The sequence below is a fragment of the Arachis ipaensis genome, chromosome B07 (genome assembly GCF_000816755.2).
Source record: "Arachis ipaensis cultivar K30076 chromosome B07, Araip1.1, whole genome shotgun sequence".
NCBI lineage: Eukaryota > Viridiplantae > Streptophyta > Magnoliopsida > Fabales > Fabaceae > Arachis > Arachis ipaensis.
The window spans coordinates 34868359-34874106 of NC_029791.2; positions in this window are offsets into that span (position 1 = coordinate 34868359).

Genomic DNA, 5748 nt, shown 5'->3' on the forward strand with positions numbered 1-5748 from the left:
ATACACTTGTAATCACGTATGGTCCCCTCCACCGGGATTTCAATTTCCCGGGGAATAGCCTGAGTCTAGAGTTGAACAGCAAAACCTTCTGTCCTGGCTCAAAGATTCTAGATGACAGCTTTCTGTCATGCCATTTTTTTGATTTCTCTTTATAAAGCTTGGCATTTTCGAAAGCTGTGAATCTGAATTCCTCTAGCTCATTTAGCTGGAGCAATCTTTTTTCTCCTGCTAATTTGGCATCAAAGTTCAGGAATCTGGTTGCCCAATAGGCTTTATGTTCCAGTTCCACGGGCAGGTGACATGCCTTACCATACACAAGTTGGTATGGAGAGGTCCCTATAGGGGTCTTGAATGCTGTTCTGTAAGCCCACAGAGCATCATCCAAGCTCCTTGCCCAATCCTTTCTACGGGTACTTACTGTTCGTTCTAGGATTCTCTTTAATTCTCTGTTAGAGACTTCAGCTTGACTAAGATTTTGTGTATGCATCTAGCTGGGCTTATGCCCTTAAGGTCACCTATGGACCACCCAAGAGCTGTCTTGGGTGTCCTTAGCACTTGAATAAGTGCTTCCTCTTCCTGTGAATTTAAAGCAGAGCTTATGATCACTGGAAAAGTGTCACCTTCTCCCAGAAATGCATATTTCAAGGATGGTGGTAATGGCTTGAGCTCGGGTTTAGGAGATTTTTCCTCTTCCATAAGAGATTTCAAAGGCTCTTTCATGTCCTCTGAATCCTCCAAATCAGGTTGAACATCTTTAAAGATGTCTTCCAACTCTGATTCGAGACTCTCAGCCATGTTGATCTCTTCTACTAAAGAGTCAATAAGATCAACTTTTATAGGTGCAATTGTTGATGGAAGGGGAGAGAGGCCGAACCCAAATTTAAAGGGAGGGAGGGTGGGTTTTCGAAAAAAGAGATAAAGATATGATAAAAAAGACTGATTTGGAAAAGATAAGATAGAAGATATGATAAGAGAGGATATAGTTTAAAATTGAAAAGATATGAAAGATTTTTGAAAAAGATAAATCTAGATTTTGAAAAAGATAATGTGGAGATTTGAGAAAGATATTAGTTGGAAAAAAATTAGATTTGTTTTGAAAATAGGATTTGAAAAGAGTTGGATTGAATTTGCAAAGAGGCTTGGTGCTTATGGATTAAGATACATTTGATATTTTTAAAGTAGGATTTTTAGAAATTAGGGATTTTAGAAATCAGGGTTCTTAACATGTTTATGCAAGAAATCATGAATTGAAGTATGAAAATCAAGATTAGAATGAAAAAATATGAAGAAAAATGAGTTTGCCTCCTCCCTGCCATCCTGGCGTTTGAACGCCCAAACACTACCTGTTTTGGGCGTTCAACGCCCAAATTCTGATCTCCTGGGCATTCAACGCCCAGTTGTTGCCCTTTTCTGGCGTTGAACGCCAGATTGCTACCCTTACTGGCATTCAGCGCCCACTGGCTGCCCCTTTTGGGTGCTGAACGCCCAAAATAGGCTCTTACTGGCGTTTTCTTGCCAGTGACTTGTTTGAGATTTTATGCCCAAGAACAATCCCTTCAGTCACCATGAAGTGACATTTTTTCCAGTTTAAAACTAGGTTGGTTTCTTGGCATTTTTTGAGGATAAGGTATCTTGGCTTTATATTCCTCAACCTTAGTTGCTGCAGGTTTATTGCCTACAGGAGTGGTTGAAGAAGCCTTTTTAGAGGGGTTGTTATCAGCATTTGTGTGTGTCTGATCCTTCACTGGCAATTGAGTGCCAGGGTTAGAAGCTGGAGTGAAATTGGACGCCAGCTCCTTGTCTGTTCCTGGCGTCTGAACGCCAGAACTGTGCCCATTTTGGGCGTTCAGCGCCAGATCTTGCCCATTTTGGGCGTTCAACGCCAGATCCTTGCCTATTTCTGGCGTTGAACGCCAGTCCTGCCTTGTTTCCGGCGTTGAACGCTAGTCCTGAGCATGGTCTGGGCGTTCAGCGCCAGCCTTCCACCAAATTTCTGGCGTTTTGGTTCCAGAATTACTTTTCCCTGGGCTCTTACTGTCCTCAAGTGAATTTTGGGTGGTTTGCTCATTTCTTAGCTTTTTGCTGCCTTGAGGTGGGGTATTTAATGTTTTCCCACTTCTTAATTGAACTGCTTGGCATTCTTCTGTTATTTGCCTTGACAGGTGCTGCTTTGTTTGCTTAAACTGGTCTTCTATATGTATATTAGCCATCCTTGTCTCTTGTAGTCTATCTTTGAATTCGGCTAACTGCATTGTTAGAAAGTCCAATTGCTGATTAAATTCAGCAGCTTGTTTTACATGACTGAGTTCAGCAGTTACTGTCTTAATCTCTTCTTTCATGGAAGGGTCACTGCTTAGGTACAGATGCTGATTCCTGGCAACTGTATCAATGAGCTCTTGAGCCTCTTCAATTATCTTTCTCATGTGGATAGATCCACCAGCTGAGTAATCTAGAGACATCTGAGCTCCTTCTGCAAGCCCATAGTAGAAGATGTCTAACTGAACCCACTCTGAAAACATTTCAGAGGGGCATTTTCGTAGCATCTCTCTGTATCTCTCCCAGGCATCATAAAGAGATTCATTATCTCCTTGTTTAAAGCCTTGGATGTCCAGCCTTAGCTGTGTCATCCGTTTTGGGGGAAAGTATTGATTTAAGAATTTTTCTGTCAGCTGTTTCCATGTCCTTATGCTGGCCTTAGGTTGGTTATTCAACCACCTCTTAGCTTGATCTTTTACAGCAAATGGAAACAGTAATAGTCTGTAGACATCCTGATCTATTTCTTTATCATGTACTGTGTCAGCAATCTGTAGAAACTGTGCCAGAAACTCTGTAAGTTCTTTCTGTGGAAGACCGGAATACTGGCAACTTTGCTGCACCATGATAATGAGCTGAGGATTCAACTCAAAGCTACTGACTCCAATGGAGGGTATGCAGATGCTACTCCCATATGAAGCAGTAGAGGGGTTAGAATATGACCCCAGAGTCCTCCTGGACTGTTCATTTCCGCTTAGATCCATGATGGAGGAAGAGAGATGATGTAAAATAGAGAAAATATTTTTATTTATTTATTTATTTATTTATTTATTTATTTATTTATTTCGAAAATGAGATAAAGATAAATAAAAATGGGTGAAGATTTTCGAAAAATTGAGGAGAGAGAAAGTGGTTAGGAAGTTTTGAAAAAAAAATCTGAATTTTAAAAATTGATTTTCGAAAAAGATGCTTTAAAATAGAGAGAAAAGCAATAAGATAGCACTCGATTTAAAATTTTTAGATTTAATGCTCCTTATTTTCGAAAATTTTTGGAGGAAAAAACACCAAGGAACACCAAACTTAAAAATTTTAAGATCAAGACACAAGGAAAACTCAAGAACACTTTGAAGACTCACAAGAACATGAAGGAAGAACACCAAACTTAAAATTTTTAGAAAACCAAAATAAATTTTCGAAAAACACAGAAAAATCAACAAGAAAACACCAAACTTAAAGTTTGGCACAGGATTTAATAGAAAATTTATTTTTGAAAAAGATTTTTTTTTTAAAAAAAAAGAGAAAATAAGGATTCTAAAATTTTAACACGACAATAATAAGAGACTCTAAACAAAAAAAAGAGAAATTTTTCCTAATCTAAGCAACAAAATAAACCGTCAGTTATCTAAACTCGAACAATCCCCGGAAACGGCGCCAAAAACTTGGTGCACGAATTGTGAATCACACTTTTCACAACTCATACCACTAACCAGCAAGTGCACTGGGTCGTCCAAGTAATACCTTACGTGAGTAAGGGTCGAATCCCACGGAGATTGTTGGTTTGAAGCAATCTATGGTTATCTTGCAATTCTTAGTCAGGAAGTCAATTGTATTTATCAGTTGAATTACGAATAAACAAGAGAGCATGGGTTAAAGGTTACTTGTTATACAGTAATGGAGAATATGTTGGAGTTTTGGAGATGCTTTATCTTCTGAATCCCTGCTTTCCTCTGTCCTCTGATTCACACACACACGTCATTCTATGGCAAGCTGTGTGTTGGGGCATCACCGTTGTCAATGGTTACATCCCCTCCTCTAAAATGTCATGAGATACAAAATAAGTCTCTAAAAGTTGTTTAAATACTAACTAGTAGCCTAGGTTTACAGAAAAATGAGTAAACTATAGCAGATGGTATAGAGATTCACTTCTGGGGCCCACTTGGTGTGTGCTGGGGCTGAGACTTAAGCAATTCACGTGCATAAGGCCATTTTGGGCATTCAACGCTAGGTTTGGATCCATTTCTGGCGTTGAACTCCAACTTTTGATCCTTTTCTGGCGCTGGACGCCAGAATTGGGCAGAGAACTGGCGTTGAACGCCAGTTTATGTCATCTATCCTTGAGCAAAGTATGTACTATTATATATTTCTGGAAAGCCCTGGATGTCTACTTTCCAACGCAATTAGAAGTACGCCATTTCGAGTTCTGTAGCTCCAGAAAATTTACTTTGAGTGCAGGGAGGTCAGAATCCAATAGCATCAGCAGTCCTTTTTCAGCCTGAATCAGATTTTTGCTCAGCTCCCTCAATTTCAGCCAGAAAAATACCTGAAATTACAGAAAAATACACAACTCATAGTAAAGTCCAGAAATATGAATTTTTCCTAAAAACTAATAAAAATAAACTAAAAACTAACTAAAACATACTAAAAATTATATGAAATTAACCCCAAAAAGCGTATAAAATATCCGCTCATCAGGGGCATACGAACTTCAGCTGCATTGGGCCTTTAAGGTAATGAACCTAAGTCGGATTTGGGACCTAACAACGGATTCTAGTTGATCTTGCATGCGTTGAGGACTTAATAAGCCCAAATATATCTTGGATTAATATTTTGAGTCATTGTTATAGCATAAACTATACTATTTAATATTATAATACTTAGGATATGTAAAAGTTGAATATATTTACATGACTTTTTTTTAATTCAGATTAAAAAAAATTAATTATTTCTTTTTCAGTTTTAAATATTATTTTTTTATGTTAATACATGCTAAATATTTTACATTTAACCAACTTATTTTTTATTGTAATTTAAAAAAGGAGTCATTACTCAATTCTAAATTTAAATTTAAATTTGATTAAGAAAATAAGAAATATGTCAAATTTTATCTCACTAAGCAGAATTAATTTCAAGAAAAGAAATTATTTTGCATATCATATATATATTGTGGTATAGTATGGTCATTTGCTATTTTTTTAATGGTAAGTATTGTCAAATAAAATAGTGTAAAAAATTAGAAGAAAATGTATCCCTAAATTTAAGAAATATTAAATTATTTTTCAATAGAAAAAATTATATACTGAATAACAAAAGTTACTATTGGCTTCTCCTCACACTAACTAATACACATCGATGGTGTTTCAGTACACCATGTTATCAGGTAATATTAGTCGCTCTAATAACTTTTGTAACTGCATAAGTTTATGAATTTGCAAATTTAAAAATTGTTTCATAAAATGTGAAGTTTTAACAAGTTACAACGTTGATCATGTTGTTTTGACTTCACGAATGAAAACGATACCAACAAATAAAATTGTCCTAACTAAATTTCAACAAAGACAAAAGTCCATAAGTATTGCTATTAATGAAAAAATAATCCATTTTAAAGACACATACAATTATGGTCTACAGATTTGGTAGCTCGGCAAGTCTAGGATTAATCCACTACATATTGATGCTCTATTTATTAAGGGCAAGATTCGAACACCAAAGACTTGC